Source organism: Carya illinoinensis, chromosome 10 (genome assembly GCF_018687715.1).
Source record: "Carya illinoinensis cultivar Pawnee chromosome 10, C.illinoinensisPawnee_v1, whole genome shotgun sequence".
In the NCBI taxonomy this organism is placed as follows: Eukaryota; Viridiplantae; Streptophyta; class Magnoliopsida; order Fagales; family Juglandaceae; genus Carya; species Carya illinoinensis.
This window is the reverse complement of record NC_056761.1, coordinates 3,479,192-3,497,679: the sequence shown is the minus strand read 5'-3', so window position 1 is coordinate 3,497,679 and position 18,488 is coordinate 3,479,192. Positions and strand designations below refer to the sequence as shown.

At 37.8% G+C, this 18,488-nt stretch overlaps 2 long non-coding RNA genes across 2 annotated transcripts; both read right to left on the bottom strand.

The window, feature by feature from the left end:
- Positions 1–2,202: 2,202 nt before the first annotated feature.
- On the bottom strand, positions 2,203–2,716 carry LOC122278041. Its single transcript, XR_006229277.1, has 2 exons — positions 2,642–2,716; positions 2,203–2,476 (listed from the first exon to the last, which is right to left on the bottom strand). It is a non-coding gene; the product is annotated as an uncharacterized LOC122278041 (long non-coding RNA).
- A 2,338-nt stretch (positions 2,717–5,054) lies between these two features.
- LOC122278329 lies at positions 5,055–6,867 on the bottom strand. The gene is made up of 2 exons (XR_006229332.1): positions 6,743–6,867; positions 5,055–5,250 (listed from the first exon to the last, which is right to left on the bottom strand). It is a non-coding gene; the product is annotated as an uncharacterized LOC122278329 (long non-coding RNA).
- Positions 6,868–18,488: the final 11,621 nt, after the last annotated feature.

Below are 18,488 nucleotides of genomic sequence, written 5' to 3'. Positions count from 1 at the left end.
AAATGTTAAGATATCAGTTTAGAGATATTTATTAAAAAATAAAAAAGATTGTGGGTCCTATATATAAAGATGTGTTGAGTTGAAAAATGTTATGGATCCTATATATAAAAAGATTTTTAGTTGATATGAGTTTAGAAATTTGAGAATTTTATATTTAAATATTAGACTCATTTTAAAATTAGATTAAATTCAATTGATCTCACAAGCTTAGTAACCAAGCCGGATCTAAATGTCCAAACAAGCCCTGATAAATCTCAACTATGAAAGTAATACTCGAGCAGAGAAAAGTATAAAATTGTATCAACTTTATTAGAAGTACTACTCTGCTAACAGTACAATTGCCCATATCTGATAAACTGGAAGATGGGAAGTACTGGCCGTCGATCAGGAATGGGAAAAAAAAGTGGGAGCCAGTTCATGAACCACTGAAAGTAGATACAAGCCTTTGTCGTTTATATCAACTCAAGAAGAACTCTCTCTTGACTGACGTGATTAAATCACAATATCGGTCTCAAAATTCTAAACTAAAGTTAATCAAACGAATATCCTCTAAGCCTAATTTTTCCATTTCTGCAAAGCCACAACCAGAAGGTTCGACTGATCATCATACATACTCAAGAGTACGTACAACCTGCCGGCCAGCTGCCTTCACTTTTGTTTTGCTTGGTTCTTTTAAGCTGGGAAAATAGTGCATGATGAAGCGATCGATTCATCATGCATGTACATGCCAGTAAATTGCTCACATGGATAACTGACCCACGTCCCATGTCATGAACAAAAAGGACAAGTATATATCTCCAATAACAGGAGCCACAGGAATTAAGGTAGCTAGCTAGCTCGCCTGCATTTGGCCAGCTAGCCGTGTGCATGTAGTGTCATTTGGTAAAATAAGCACCCACGTACGTCACTCTTTAATGCCATTCCCCTTCTTCCTTTTTCTTTCTCCTTTTTTTTTGGGGGGGGGGGGGCGTTGGGTTTTGTCAGCTGTGCAAAATCAAGGATACTTTTCGGCCAGGATTTCTGTACGTTTCTTCCTTTTTGGGGTATGGTGTCTGGAGCCCAAAACAAGACATGCAAAGGATTCACTGGGCGTGATCATGATGCTGCAATGATAGCAGAGGGAGAGGAACTATAATGCAGTGGTTGATAATATGAATTTAGCACCAAGATTATTTAACAATATTATACACATCATATATATGCATATTGAGCACAAGTATTGGGATATATAAATACTGCAATATGGGGTTTGCCGCTTTAACCTGAAAGTAAATACTCTGTTCATGACAAGAAAGAGTACTCTTGTTAGTTGCTTTAATCAATTTACACTCGTCTTATTTTTATATAGACTGATCTGGCCTCGAGGAAACTCTGCAATCTTTGCAATTACTAAGGATTCAGGGAAGGCCAAACAAATTTTGGTTATATAAGGTCCAATTGCCAAACGCCACTAGCCTAATTGATATAACCCACAACCCCAACATGGAGGTTTGGAGTTCGAAATCTTCCTTTCCCAAATGCATAAAAAAATAAAATAAAAGAAAAAGTAAGGTCCATTTTGGATCCGGCCACGATTTTGGATAAAATCACCACCACAAGGGGATTTTTTTTTTTTTTTAAACAAATATAACTTTGTACCATCAAACTACTCTTTTCGTACGTCAAAGTTATCACTTGAATCTCCAATTAATTGGAAACATAATTTGCAATCTAGTACTTGATCTCGTTAAGATAACGAAAAGAATATGTGATTAGGCATTATTTTACTGATTAGCTCTTAAATGAAAGGTGACTTTCAAAACAGAGGTAATTAAATGGGAAAATCATAGCATAATCTTGGTAGGGCTTGGAAAATTGCAACATGAGTGAGAATTTAGTGGAGTACATGAATATAACTCGTGTCATATTTGGGAACAGTAGGCCTTAATCTTTTGGGTTGTGATAGAGGAAAGCTCAGCCATGCCCCATTTTGAGAATCGTAGGTTTTGATAGCCCAAGGACCCTTTTTTGGGTTGATGGGAAGTAGTGACGTCTTGTTGAGGGGGGACATTTAAAAGCCCATTTTCCAAGAACTTAGTACGCATTTATCTATTAGCTCAAGTCCAAAAACTAATAGGGGAATCACATCCGGGCCTCCGGCCTCGAAATTCCATCTTGCATTAATACAGTCCTCAACATATTGCTGTAGCACTAAAAGTTGTGTATAAATAAATATATCGCAATGCTATTAGGGGAATCGAATTGTGTAAAAGAGTTAAATACATCAGAGAGATCGAACACCCCTCAAAACGGCAAAACCAACTTGGCAATGCTAACTTTCCCGTTGTTGTTTGCTCTACATTTCAAGGGCTGCAAAGGTTCTTGAGATCCTCCTCCTTGGCATACCAGCCTGGAATTATCTTTGATACACGGGGATAAAGATCCTTGTAGGAATTCCTTATTGTCCCTTCTGCAACTCCAGTAGCAACTGAGATATCTGCATTCAAATGGTTTAAATTAGCACCTAGAATAATGAAATGTCAACAGGAGCACATCTTATATATATTCTTGTGCATGTATCAACTAAGTTGGATCATCTTGTTCAACCCTACAATATCAGCACATTGTATAAACCTTAGCAAACAAAGTGCAATGTATAAACCTTTAAGAGGTTTCTTATCATCTGAAAGCTGGGTGATAATGTAAATGACTGCTGCTGCAATATAGGGCTCATCCTGAGATTCAGGAAAGAGAACAGTTGATATAAGCAAATAGTAAACAAAATAATATCAACAAACACAATAGATACATTGAGCGTCATGCTGATGACGACAGCCATGTGTGAAAAATATACATAATATTACACCTCATAAACAGCATCCTCGTCCAACCCCCGACATGTCCAAAGTTGATTGTGGACGAAAGCAAGAAACTTTATCATTTGCCGACATGCCCAAACTTGGAACTTTCATGTTTTAACCAATTACGCCTACATATTGCCTGAGTAGGTAGATTTACTTGGTCATATAGATAATACTGTTGTCTTTGCAAGATATTATAAAGTGAGAGAGACCTGTTGCCTTTGTGTCAAATTCTCGAAGTGGGAAAGGATCAACATTACCTCTTTTTTTACCATGCTTGGTTACAAACTTGCAGTTACAATGTTCTCACTGGACAAGTGCAGATCTGTGTGTTTTAGACTGGCGTTGACAAGTTTATACTTCTCAAGGCATACTTTATCCTATGACAGATCCGAAAGTCGTGGCTGGCTGCAATTTTGAGTACATCTTGGTCTTGATGATATGGTTTGGCTTGATCAGCAGCTTAAATAATCTAGCTGTTTGTTGCCATTTGGGTGGCTCAAAGACTCTCAATTTTTGTTGAGTTCCTATCCCATATAGGATTGAGATCGCATCTATGGTTCATGTTCTTGAGTTGAAATCATGCCCCCTCCTTTTTCATTATGTTATGTTATAATTTTTTTCTTTAAATAAGTAAATAAAAAGTGCAATTTAAAAATATCTAAAGCTATCTAGGGAAGGAACAGGAAGAGCCGCATATTTTATGTCCCTTTCCCTCAAACTGCTTCAGTTTACTTGTTGTGTGCCCGTCTGAACCAAAAGGCATCATATTTCAAGTTATGCCATAAGTTTACTTGGAACTAGGTAGATATTTCGCTTTGAAGCATTTCTTAACGGTAATTATTATTTTTGGTACCGTATCCTAGCTGTTCGGTTGAAGGAACATGGTCTTTTGTGTATTGACTAGAATGCTTTACAAACTTTATTGTATACCCTCTAGGGAGTTCTGTTTGACATTTTTTTGTCTGATTTTCAGGAGGTTGAGCATTCTGGTGGTGGTATTCCGCTATGTTGATATGTGCATGTTTGGTTTAATCAGCTGTTGATCTGAATGTAGTGAAGACTTTTTGGAGGAAGAGACTTTGATATCGTTTATTGGCTAATGGCTTATGATGCATGGCCATCGTAACGCTGTAACTAAGTTTTGTGGCAACAACGATTGTGGCTCAATCTAAAGGGTGGTTATTTGGTTTAAGACATTACAGTTGGTTCGAGATCATGAATAATGAACTTTGGGAATTGTCTAAGTGGTCGTTTTTAAATGGATCAATGTAATTATACTTCCTCTATGTTTTGGTTATTATGTACAAAAGGGGTATCTGTAGGTTCTTTAAATTAACTTGTGTAATGAAAAGTTGAGTTTACCAAACAGCTTGTGCACATGGTTTTATCTCTTGAAATTTGAAGCCATTCAAAATATAATTTATATTTGATCTACAAACTTGGTGGTGGAGTTCTGGATCTTAATCTACATGGCTGTTGTGGATCTTCATGCAACTGATTTTATACGTGAAGTTCTTAATAACACAACAGGCACCATATTAGATGCAGCATTAAAATTAACAACAATACAAAGTCTTGAGTTCTGAAAGGTGAGAACTTCCAGAGAAAGCTTAACAATGCCATTGGTTCAAACTTAAAGGGCACTGAATATTCAGACCTGCCATTGTATACTAAAACATGTCTTAGACAATAAAGCAAGGATGCAAAGCAAATTGAGCCTTTTCATCCCTATGTAAATTAATTAGTACCACAAAAATCTGGCCATGAAGATTAAGCACCAGAACTACATGTATAGATTTTCCGTCTTGATGGCCATGAAGGAAACAACCATATGGAGACAAATATCACCAAAAAGTTGCCAAATTCCCTCATCATTTTCACGTGGAATAATCTTACAATATTCATCTACATAATAGAAAATCATGGTCTTCTCTCTCTCTCAATATACACGGAGATTAGTGCATGCTTAGCAACCACATAGAGTGCTAAAGGTACATAAACTAAATAGTAAATATGCAATTATGCAAATCAACAACTTCGCTTCCAATCTTGGCAATTTTAGTCAATCCGGAGTTTGAACCACAAAGCCATTACCAAACTGCTGGGTGGAATGTTTACCAAAGTTTAAGACCAGGTTTGAAAATGGCAGAAACAGATAGATCACCAAATTTCTTCACTAATTAATTATGTCTCTAGCTATATACGATCTCATGCAAAAAAGTCGATACGTAAATTATAATTTAATAACATAAAAAAGTATTTAACATCAGTACAATATTCCTCGATCTAACTTCAGTACATCAGTACAATATTCCTCAACCAAATTTTCTCCAAGCATATTGACTTATAGCCACGGTTGTGTCCCAGACAAGCTATTCAGTTGGGTTCCATCCATCCCAAGTTGCATCTGGGAACATAATATAATAGTCAAAAACTCATCCACATGTAACAAAATCAATTAGTTTAGAGAAAGTGACGAAATTAAACAAAAACCATTACACTTTCTTGAGTCTTAATCTCTATAAAGCCAAACTGGGTTCCACTAAAGTCCAACACTTCGGTAGTGTTTTGGGGCAGCAAACAATAGATATATATTATAAAAAAAAGGAAAAAAAGAAAGAAAAGAAAAGTAGATCAATTTAAAGGATGAAATAAGCAAATCAAACGCCATGAGACCTCTTACAAGAAACGCAAGGGTATGTAATATCTCAACAACTCAAAACTTTTCTTTATTGAGAGGTATGTAATATGTACTAACCTCCAGTTTAATAATCTCTTGCTTTTAGATCTTTGTATAAAAAGTATCTCCCTCTCTCTCTCTCTCTCTCTCTCTCAACACATCCACCAAGAAAATTATGATTTGGAAAATCTGGGTGGGTTCCCCAATAGCATTATAAAAAATGTCAACCCAAGCACATTCAAGCCAACAGTAATCTCTTTTGAACTGAAAGAAATAATAACACTTTGTTCTTCTCAAATAGCTTTAGTATATATGTACCCTGCATGTGAAGGAAGGTATTGTACGAAAATATATATTCACAGAGAGTGGTGACAATCTAGTGGGATCTAAATTGTTTCTTTGCTATGATATTTCCTTCACCTATGCAATCTTTATATATCTGTTGCGCGTGAGGCAATTGAAGGACTTCAAGAAGTAAATATCAAGGACTTCTCAGAATGGCAAGAAAATGAATTAATTTTGATGGATTGCTATCACATAATTAGTAAGAGATTAATTTTTCCATAAATTTTTTGGCATGATCTCCTAATTTTTTATGGACTAAATAAAGGAATTTCTCGATTTGATAATGTCTCATGATTAGTCTAATTACCAAATATATATATGAGATTATAATGAATTTTTTTAGTGGTCAAAGTGAAACGTGTTGACCCGCGTGATGAGTAGAGGGAGACTAGGATCGGAAGAAGGTTGAATTATATATTGATTCGACTCAACTACTCATAATTAGTCACAGGATGATATTTGAGTCTGAAAATAGATTTCCAAACAAGAAGCTCAATCAACCAGCTGAATATAGAGGGTATTCCAGGTACCCAATCCTTCAAAAAATTTCAAATGACAATCAGGATTCCAGAAAAAATACCTTCCCCTCTCACCTCACGCCCCCTTTTACATTTCGCTCAACACCCACAATGTACAACCTCCACAAACCAAGACAACGATAAAATGACTAACGACAACAAAGAAAAACTAAAAAACATGTTAACAGCAATTATCAGAAGAGAAAAACCATCATAAAAATTATATCAAGAGATAATGCATAAGTAATCTGGGGAAATGAAAAAGCAAATTACGTCTAATCTCAACCAGATCTATGAATATAGCTAGCTTAAAACCATACAAGAACAAACTCAGTCGGGGAAATGAAAGCATCTACCAAAGATGACGTCGAGAAGTTCACGTGAGTGGCGGGGCCGTGGAGGAATGCAGCCGATCTTCAGGATCTGACGCTTAGGAGGTGGGTTGTGAAAGAGATCAGCTAATTTGCAGTGGAGGGAGTAAAGAAGATTGCACTTAAGGTGTTTGGAGAAAATTCTCACTCAACGTGAGAGTGTATTGAGAGTCCTCTTTCTTATATACATCACCGAATACATGAGAAAATATTACATAGAAAAAGAGATTTTTCTCTATTATGGAAAGCAAATAAAAGATTTCCTAAATGAGATTGAGATAGCCGTTGGGAGTGTTGAGAGCTTGCGGTAGATGGTTATGGTAGTAGTCGTTGCTTGTAATCTTTCCATATATACATGGACTAGCCGTTGGGCACCTTGCCCTGTTTGTCTTCAATAGATACGTTGCTCTGTTTGTTGCTCGGGTTATCTTCAATATGCCCCCGCAAACTTTGCCGAGAGAGAAGGCCAAGTTTGGATCGCAACAAGTGAAGAGCAGGTCGTCCAAGAGGCTTGGTGAAAACATCAGCTAGTTGTAAAGCGGCAGGAATGTGTCGAGTCTGAAGTAGTCTAAGAGCAACACGTTCACGTACATAATGATAGTCAATCTCAATATGTTTATTACGAGCATGAAAAACGGGATTGACGGTCATGTAAAGAGCACTGAGATTGTCACAAAATAAAAGTGGTGGAGAAGGGAGATGGACACCAAGATCCCGCAAAATAAAGGAAATCCATGTAAGCTCGGCGGTGGTATAGGCCATGGCACGATACTCAGCTTCAGTGCTAGAACGAGACACAGTATGTTGTTTCTTAGCAGACCAGGAGATACAGTGTCCGCCGAGGAAAATGCAATATCCAGTTGTAGAGCGTCGGGTGTGAGAACAACCAGCCCAATCTGCATCTGAAAAAGCATAAAGATCAAGTGTAGAGTGGGAACTGAAATGAAGACCAAGGTCAAAAGTGCCATGTAAATAGCGAAGAATGCGTTTTACCATCTTATAGTGTGAAATGGTTGGTGCATGCATAAATTGTGAGACAAAATTAACACTATAGGCTAGGTCAGGTCGTGTAAGAGTGAGATATTGAAGGGCACCAACAATACTACGGTAATGTGAAGGGTCGGGAAACGGGATATCACTAGTAAGGCCTTTAGTGTGGGCCATCATAGGTGTGCTCATGGGCTTGCTATCTTGCATTTGTGCTCGTTCGAGAATTTCAAGAGCATATTTTGTTTGAGAAAGAGTGAGCCCAGCAGAAGTACGGGTAATCTGTATGCCTAAAAAATAATGCAATGGACCAAGATCTTTCATAGCAAATTGCCTACCAACAGTGCATGTAAAGTCATGTAAAAGGTCATGATTAGAGCCAGTTAAGAGAATATCATCAACGTATAATAGTAAAACAAGAATACCACGAGAGCAGTTACATATAAAAAGAGAGGGATTCGCTGTACTACACGTAAATCCATAAGAAATAAGGAATGTACTAAATTTATCAAACCATGCACGAGAAGCTTGTTTTAAACCATAAAGAGCTTTATTTAATTTGCAAACATAGGAAGAAAGAGTGGGATCGATAAAACATGGAGGTTGTTCCATAAAGACTGACTCCTTGAGATCACCATGCAGGAATGCATTTTTGACGTCAAGTTGGCGAAGATCCCATTGATTTACAATGGCTAAGCTGATGACAATTCTTATGGTGCCAGCTTTGATAACAGGTGAGAACGTCTCATTGTAGTCGACACCATCGATTTGATGAAAACCTTTAGCAACAAGACGTGCTTTTAGACGGTCAAGAGTGCCTTCTGCTGTAAGTTTGGTCTTGAAGACCCATTTGCATCCAACTACTTGCATATCAGGGGTTCGAGGAACAAGAGTCCATGTGTTGTTGGCATGAAGAGCGTGTAATTCATCACGCATCGCCTTAGACCACCCGGCATGATTTAGAGCGGAGCGGATTGTTTTTGGTTCTTTGGGTAGGTTGAGAAGAGTATGGATATTAGCATATTTAGGATTAGGTTTCCGGATCCCGTCTTTTGCACGAGTGACCATGGGATGAGTTGTAGTTGCCCGAGGGGAGAGAGGTGTAGGTGGTTGAGTGGGTGAGGAAGAGATAGGTGATTCATCTAAGGTGGGGGACACATCATTAGTGGGGGTGGTCATGGGGGGAGGGAGGGAGCTAATCGTATGAGGTGTTAAGGGGATGGGGATAGGAGGAACCTGCATAGAAGTTGCACTAGGAATATCATCAGCATTAGTCATAGGTGAGCGCCAATCAACAAAAGTTGATAAAACTTGAGTATCAGAAAAAGGTAAATGAAGATTACTGGGTTGTTTAAAAGGAAAGCTTGTTTCATCAAAAACAACATGGCGAGAAATGAAAGTCTTGCGAGAGGTTGGATGGTAACATTTATAACCATGGTGTTTATCACTATAACCCAAAAAAATGCGTGGAATGGTTTTGGGATCAAATTTATTTTGTTTTGAATCCCAAGTGTAAGAGTAACATTTTGAGCCAAAAACACGTAATGAAGTATAGTCGGGATAACTCCCATAAAGTAAGTAAAAGGGAGATTGAAATTTGATGGATGCAGAGGGGAGTTGATTAATTAAGAAAACAGCTGTAGAAAAGGCTTCAACCCAAAAACGTTTGGGTACACCACTATGAAAAAGCATAGTCATACCTAATTCACGGATTGTACGATGACGACGTTCAACGGAACCATTTTGTTCAGGTGTATGTGGGCAAGAGTAATGATGAAGAATACCTTGTCTTTGAAGATGCAAGTTAAAATCATTACCGGCGAATTCACCACCACCATCAGTTTGAAAAATTTTAATTTTCTTATTAAATTGACGATCAACAAATTTTTCAAAGAGTAAGAATGCATTAAAAAAATCAGATTTTTTTCTTAAAGGGATAAACCACATATATTTAGAAAAAGCATCAACAATACAAGCATAAAACTGAAATTTACCAATAGATAAAACGGGTGCAGGACCCCATAAGTCACAATAAAGTTTATCAAAAATACCATGAGTAGTACTAGCAGAAGGTAAAAAAGGAAGTTTACTCATTTTTCCCATTTGGCAACTCTCACATAAAGAGGTACCTTTATTTTTACCTAAAATATTAATAAAACCTTTAGTACGTAAAAATTGAACAGTAGCGGCTTGGGGATGTCCCAGCCGTTGATGCCACACTTCTTCGGGAACCGATCGAAAACGGGTGGAGAAGTGTGCTTCAGTAGGTGGGGTCAAGATGTAGAGATTACCCTTCCGATGTCCCGTCAACAATGTGCGGTTGGTTGCTCGTTCCTTAATAGAAAAACCAAGACCATAAAATTCACAAGAATAAGGATAATCAGATGTTAATTGACTAATAGACAAAAGATTTTTTGCTAAATTCGGGACAAGCAGAACATCTTTGAGCATAATACAAGAATCACCATTGCCAATAAAAGTATCACCAATATGAGTAATTTCATGAAGACTACCATCACCAATAATGACGGCATCATGTCCAAGGTAGCGACGAAGATTATTAAGCATACCTGAGTTACTTGTCATATGAGCGGAAGCACCTGTATCGGCAGTCCATTCAGCATCATTGGATGGATCATTGAGGGTCATTGCAGCTAGAGCTTGCGGGATATCGTCTGGTTGCAAACTATGGTTGAATCGTTTCCAACACTTTAAAGCGATATGACCATGTTTGCCGCAAATTTGACACACCTCGGAACGGGTTGAATCACGTCCAGTCCCTCTGTAAGAATTATTATTATTTGATCCTCCAGGATGAGTTTTAGGGCCATTGGACCGTGGGGCATGGTTAGCTGGTGGGAACCCACGGCCCTTGGAATTAAATGATTTCTGGAACCCACGTTCCCGTGTTTTAGAGAAGGGTTGAGACCCTTTGTGGCCATAGAAGGCAACGGGCTGAGGAGAAAATTGTTCGTGCAGCTGCGTCCTCATTTCGAACCCTTGGAGGAGCGGCACCAGTTCACCGTATGTCGGCATAGGGGGTTTCAACATGGTGGTTGTAAAGGTTTCATACTTGGGGCCGAGACTATTGAGAAGAGAAAACACCCTCATCTTGTCACTCACCGGTCGGCCAATTGCAGCAAGGTTGTCACAAATTCCCTTGAAGATTCGAAGATGATCAACCAGTGGAGTGGAAGAGTCCTTCCGCATGTAGGATAGCTGCTGGGTTAGTTGAAATTCCCGTTCTTGGGAATTTTGGGCGTAAGCGGCTTGAAGAGATTGCCATACCTGATATGCCGTGTCCATGCCGACCACCAAGCTGAGAGATTCTTCAGAAAGAGTGCCTAGTATCCACCCACGAAGGAGTCGATCAGATTTCTGCCATTGGAGGTAAGTCTCACTCACCTCTTTGTCGTGGGTCTCAGTCTCATCTGATGGAGGGGTTGGGTTGGCGTCCGTGAGATGGGAGAGGAGGTCTTGGCTTTCAGCCAAGGCCACAATCTGTTCCTTCCATAAGGGGTAGTTCCCCTGTGTTAATTTCAGTATAACAAAATTGTTTACTGAAAGGGAGATGGAGGCCATCGGTGGAGAAGACTCTCTTACTCTCACTTAGGCTCTTGATACCATAAAGAAGATTGCACTTAAGGTGTTTGGAGAAAATTCTCACTCAACGTGAGAGTGTATTGAGAGTCCTCTTTCTTATATACATCACCGAATACATGAGAAAATATTACATAGAAAAAGAGATTTTTCTCTATTATGGAAAGCAAATAAAAGATTTCCTAAATGAGATTGAGATAGCCGTTGGGAGTGTTGAGAGCTTGCGGTAGATGGTTATGGTAGTAGTCGTTGCTTGTAATCTTTCCATATATACATGGACTAGCCGTTGGGCACCTTGCCCTGTTTGTCTTCAATAGATACGTTGCTCTATTTGTTGCTCGGGTTATCTTCAATAGGGAGGAACGTGGAGTAATTCCAAAACAATCAATCAAGTGAAGCCTCAAAGGCTATGGTTCTGTCATTGACGAGAAACAAATATGTCTCGATGTGAAGTGCACATCTTTAGTAGTTGCATTGCCGAGCTGAGACAGACTACGAACCTGAAACCTAGTCTTTATAACATCTAAAGGATAGATGAATGTCGCAGCAATGACCCCTACCCCCAAAAATTTCACCAACAAATACTTCAGTACAAAAAGAAAACATCAAGATTTTAGTGGTGATAATAACAGGGAAGGAAAGTAAAAACACCAAGCTTTCGGACATATTGACCAAGCCAAAACACATATTTCTACTCTTTCTCTCTCTTTCATTGTTACTTTCATCGATTTTCTTCGGAAAAAAACACAAAAAACAGAGCAAGAAAAAAGGAACGAGGAGAAATCATACGAGTCAGTCAGCAGTGAGGGCAAACGTGCGGCTCAGCAGCTTCGCTTCGTTCTCTCTCTCTCTCTCTCCCTCCCTCCTACTACCCCCACCCAGAACAACTCACAGCACAACAACGGTTTGTCACAAATAAGGTATCCTCAATTCCTCCAACTACCTCCTTAACAGAATGGGCGGCGATGGGCAGAGGCAAGCGATGAGTTGAGGTTGCGTCGCGTGGTGGCGCTGGTGGAGGGAGGGCGACGCGGGTGCTAGGCGACGTGGGTGCTAGGCGACGAGTGGTTCCCGTGAACTCCTCCCTTCAGTTCAAAATGGTATGTGGGAAAAAACAGGATGGGTAGTGATGGGCAGAGGCAGGCCGACGGAGAGTTGCTACGCATCCGCAACTATGCGGATGCACACTACACACACTTTGTATTTTTTATTTCTTTTAATTGTTAGACTCCTCTCTCTCATCTACGTCTCTCTCTCCTCAAGCTTTTTCTCTCTCTTCGACCTCTCTCTCTCCTCAAGCTCTCTCTTTTCGACCTCTCTCTCTCCTGAAGATCTCTCTCATCAAACTTTCTCTCTCAGCAAATCCCTCTCTCTCTATGCGACCTCTCTCTCTCCTCAAGATTTTTCTCTCTTCGACCTCTCTCTTTCCTCATGGTTTGGAGATGATAAGCACGACGAGGACGAGGACGAGGGGGAGAGGGGGAGAGTGCACTGAACGACGATCGGGAGAGAGGGGGGATACGATTAGTAGAGAGGAGGCGACGAGCTCGAGCCCTAATTCTGTATCTAAAAGTCAAATGTGAAAATCCAAAGGGAGGGAATCGAAAAGCTAAGGAGATTTTCGTCATTAAGCCACTGCCACGTATGGTGTGCATGGGCTGATCCCAAACAGGGGCTGCTCCCAATAATATTCCTAAGAAGAAAAGGCAGCCACGTAGTGTGTGCAATGTGTGCACTGCTACAGTGACTGTTCCATAGAAAAATTTATAATTAAATAATTTGCAAGGAAAACGCTTATGAGAACATTGTTATTGGATAATGCATATTTAAAGAATACTTTTGATGAATATAAAATAAATTTAAATTTTGACTATTCCATTTACATAAATTTACACATTGAAATAACTATTTTTTCATTATATAACAATAACATAATATAAGATAAATTTGACTGTGGCTGTTCACATCACATCTCCACATTGAATTATTTATTTATTTATTATATAGTAACGAGTAATTAATAATTTAAAAAAAATTTAATTTTTTAATTTTTTTTTATTTTATCTTATTTTAATTAGTAATTAGTAATTTATTTTATTTTATCATGTTTTACTATTTAATTTAAAGAAACTAAAGCAAGTTTGTGGATGTAGATGGAGAGAACAGAGAGAATATTATAAAAATAATAATAAAATAAGTATTTGATGTGTGTACAATAACTATCAAATTTGGTTTTGATTTTAAAATTAATGTAACTAAAAGCTACTGTAGCTATCCTTTGCCTAATCCAATATGGATAATTTTATTGTCATAATAGCAAAAAGGTACAACATTTTTACATAAGATATTCCTATGAGACTGCTCTAAGGGGCTGTTATTTGAAGAATAGCAGCCCTCCTTTCATCTACTGCCACACCAGAAATTACATAATAATTTTAATAGTCTCAACCACACACAATAGAAAAGAGACGTTTCAAAACCATTCAGCCCAAATAATATATAGCACAAAACCCATCTTCTCCTCAATGCTGCTGCCGCGTCGATCCTGTCGCCCATCTCTCCGCCGCCTCTGGTTTGGACAAAGTTAACTCATCTCTCCATCGTTCTGATCACCCATGTCTCCGTCATTTTTTTCCCAGCTAAATGAATGATTATGGCATTGTCGAATTCATCTACTAGTCTAGAGCCTAGTCTTTTGCAAGCAATTATGTACTCCTAATTTATCTTATCACAAAAAATACTCAAACTCAAACTACACGGAAGATCGAGTGATTACCAGTTTTCAATAGTATATTTTTTATTTCTTTTTCAAACTAGTGTTTTACATTTCAAACATGAAAGTAATTCAACATCTACATACATTCATCATCGATAAATCTGAAAATGAAAAGATTACACATACAAGCATCCAAAATCCTTGTGATTTTCTCTTCTACATTTTAGCAAACACCTTGTATGCACACTGTGTTCTCCATCGCAGCAGCTCTTAGTCCTTTTCCTTGATACAAACAGCCAACTAACAAGATTCCTAATAATCTATGGAGAATACATAGTTGAAACGCACATAGTTCCAAATGTCACTCTCTATCCCTCCCTCCCTCCCTCTCTCTGTGCTCATTTTCTCATAAAATAATAAACAGTTGCAAAATATCATTCAATGATCAATCGGTGGAAAAGTACCTTGAAAAATAGCACCACAACCACCACACTGATAAACAAAGTAAACAACAAGTTCCAGGACAAGATTTTCTCACTTTGAGCAACGAACCAGCCATACTTTAGCCAAGTCCACCATTGTTGACAACCAAAAGAAAATTCAAACAAATGGTTATGGTCAAATATTTATAGTGAATGAATAGTTGTTGGAGACTACAAAGCAAAACACAACACATAAGGGTAAGATTTTTCTACAGGAAAAAAAAAAAAGAAGAAGAAAAAACTTTGAGTGGTTAACCAAAGTTTTCATAAGAATCAAACAAAAGGAAGACTCGAGAGGGTGAAGAGGGGATGGGGTTTCTTGTTTTTGTGAGAGGGAGGGGGGGGGGGGGGGGGGATGAATTTTGGATTGATTGATGTGTGGTCACATGGAAATTAGTTATCAAGCCTATGTGGCACTCAATTATTTGAGGGCCATTATTTGAGGAATGTTGGACGGACTAGCTGGAAGATAAACTCAATTTGCAAACTTGTATAAATAAATATATATCTATATATATGTCTAGCTAACACGTGATTATATAGTGAGAAGTGCTACATATACAAATGAATTATACCAAAAAAAAAAAAATCATAAATTGACGCTACTCCATATGATTAGTATTTAGATTTACGTTACGATAAAACTAACTTTATAATCTAACGTACCACATCAAATCATGTCATTTTGTAAATTTATTTTTATGTTACATCTTCATGGCTAAAAATATCATGTCTCTTATATATTAATACTTAAAATGATTTTAATAAACAACATGCATAGTTTCGTAATAATTTTCAAACTCATACATATGAATATTCGTGAAGATCAATTGAGTATTGCGCGCTCAGTTGTGAACTCGACCAATGATTTTGTTGGAATATAGAAAACCATATCAAGGAACTGGAAAGAAAATCCCGAGAAGCCAAACAAGGGACTTCATTAATTCCTAATCCAGTTTGTTAGTCAAGTTAGTTAGTTAGTTAGTATCAGAATACTCTACTTGAATGTATTTTAAGTTCTATAAATAGGATACTTTGTACAGATTAATTAGCAAGTCAATATTCATTCGGTTAATGAGAAGAAGCAAACACTCTTTCACATCCTCTGTTTTTAGCAATTTCACATGGTATCATCGTGTATCAAGTACTTTTCGCTGCAATCTTGATCTCTCTATCTGCTTCTATGGCAGAATCTAATTTTGATCCTCCTATCTCAAATTCTTCAAGAATCAATCCCTCTGATGATTCTTCAAGCTTCTACTTCTTGCATCCATCTGATAATCCAGGTGTTTTATTAGTTTCTGAAATCTTCACTGGAGAGAATTACATAGCATGGAGTTGCTCTGTCTCTATTGCACTTACAGTGAAGAACAAGATTGCTTTTATTGATGGCAACCTATCTCAACCATCCTCTCAAGATCAAACACTTCGAATTGCTTGGCTTAGGGCAAACAATTTGGTTTTGTCTTGGCTAATGAATTCCATTTCCAAAGAAATTCATGGAAGTCTTCTTTATTTCACAAGTGCCTTCGAGATTCAAACCATTCGGACTGACAATGGTCAAGAATTCAATATGCCAGATTTCTATAAAAAATATGGCATCATACATCAATCATCTTGTGTAAAAACTCCTCAATAGAATGGTAGAGTTGAAAGGAAGCATCAACATCTACTCAATGTTGCAAGAGCTCTTTTATTTCAGTCAAAATTACCCTTAACATACTGGTCTGAATGTGTGTTAACTGCCACACATATAATCAATAGAACTCCATCATTAATTCCAAATAATCAAACACCATATTTTCTGCTGTTTCATACTTTACCAAATTACAATTACTTCAAAGTATTTGGTTGCTTATGTTTTGCAAACACTCTTACCAATCATCGAGGTAAATTCCATCCTAGAGCTGTTAAATGTATTTTTTTAGGTTATCCACCTAACATTAAAGGATACAAAGTTCTAGACTTAAACACTTTAAAAACATTTGTATCCAGAAATGTTACTTTCTATGAATTAGCTTTTCCATCTATTCCTGATCATGCTCATATCCCTTATGTCTTTCCAAATTTTCCTCAAGTATATGATCATACAGCACCAAATACATTATCAAATAATTCTTCTCACAATTCTGATGTTATAAATTCTGCCCCAATCGATTCCAATGCTTCACATACTGACTTAACAAACCTGAGAAGGTATGACAGAATTAGACATCCTCCCACTTATTTGCAGGATTACTATTGTGGCAACTTGACTTATTCAGCTGCACAATCATCTCCTAGTTGCTCTTCTGGTAAGCCTTACTCAATCCTTTCTTTTCTTTATGATTCCAAATTATCTCATAAACATAAAGCCTTTGTATGTGCTGTTTCCACTATATCTGAACCTAAAACCTTCAAACAAGCCATCTCTCAACCTGAATGGAAACATGCTATGGTAGAAGAAATAAAAACTCTTGAGATTAATAAAACTTGGGTCTTGCCATCTTACCTCCAAACAAAATTGCAATAGAATGCAAATGGGTTTACCGGGTTAAGTTCAAAGCTGATGGCAGTGTTGAAAGATACAAAGCTAGATTAGTAGCTAAGGGATATACTCAACAAGAGGGACTGGATTTTTTTTATACCTATTCTCCTGTAGCTAAAATGACAACAGTTAGAGTGCTGTTGGCTGTGGCAACAATAAAGTGTTGGTATTTACATCAACTTGATGTAAATAATGCTTTCTTACAAGGAGAATTAAATGAGGAAGTTTATATGCAATTACCACTTGGTTTTGCTTCTCCTAATGACCCATGAGTTTGTAAACTTAAAAAGAGTTTGTATGGCTTAAAACAGGCTTCAAGACAGTGGTTCTCAAAACTGTCAGCCTCATTAATTCAATTTGGGTTCATCCAAGGCAAATCAGATTCTTCACTCTTCACTATGCAGACTTCAGATAGCTTCATGGTTTTATTAATCTATGTTGATGATGTGATCTTAGCATCCAATGATCTTGAGCAGATTGCCATTGTCAAAAAGTATTTGCATGATTCATTCACAATTAAAGATTTGGGTGAATTAAAATATTTTTTGGGCATTGAAGTAGCAAGATCAAAGAAAGGTATTGTATTGTGTCAAAGGAAGTATGCTCTCGATGTACTACAAGATAGTGGATTTTCTGCTTCCAAACCAGTGGCATTTCCCATGGAATCCAACCTCAAATTAAGCACAAATGATTCTTCTCCACCCTTAACTGATGCTGCTTCCTACAGAAGACTTGTAGGTCGACTCCTATATCTAACCATTACTAGGCCTGATTTGGCATACTTAGTCCAAGCTTTAAGTCAATTCATGGCTAGTCCTAGTATATTACATCTTCAAGCAGCTGAAAGAGTACTTAGGTACATTAAAGCCACACCTGGACAAGGTATTTTTTTGGATGCAGCATCACTATTGCATTTGAAAGCATACTCAGACAATGATTGGGGGGGATGTCTCGACTCAAGGAGAAGTATCACAGGTTTTACAATGTTCATTGGTGATTCACTCATCTCATGGAAGTCAAAGAGACAACCTACAGTGAGTAGGTCTTCTGCTGAGTCGGAATATAGAGCTTTAGCCTCTACTACATATGAGCTCTAGTGGCTAGTATACTTTCTAAATGATCTAAACATCCAGCATACTCAAGCTGCTTTGCTTTATACAGACAGTAAGCCAGCAGCTGCAATTGCTTCTAATCCTGTCCACCATGAAAGAACAAAACACATTCAACTCAATTGCCATCTTGTTCAAGAGAAATTACAAGAGGGTCTCATCAACATCATCCATATTCCTTCGAAGCATCAGATAGCAGATATCCTCACTAAGCCCCTCAGATCTCTAAATTTTCATTACTTCATTCGCAAGATGGGAATGATAAATATTCATTTTCATCTTGAGGGGGAGTGTTGGAATATAGAAAACC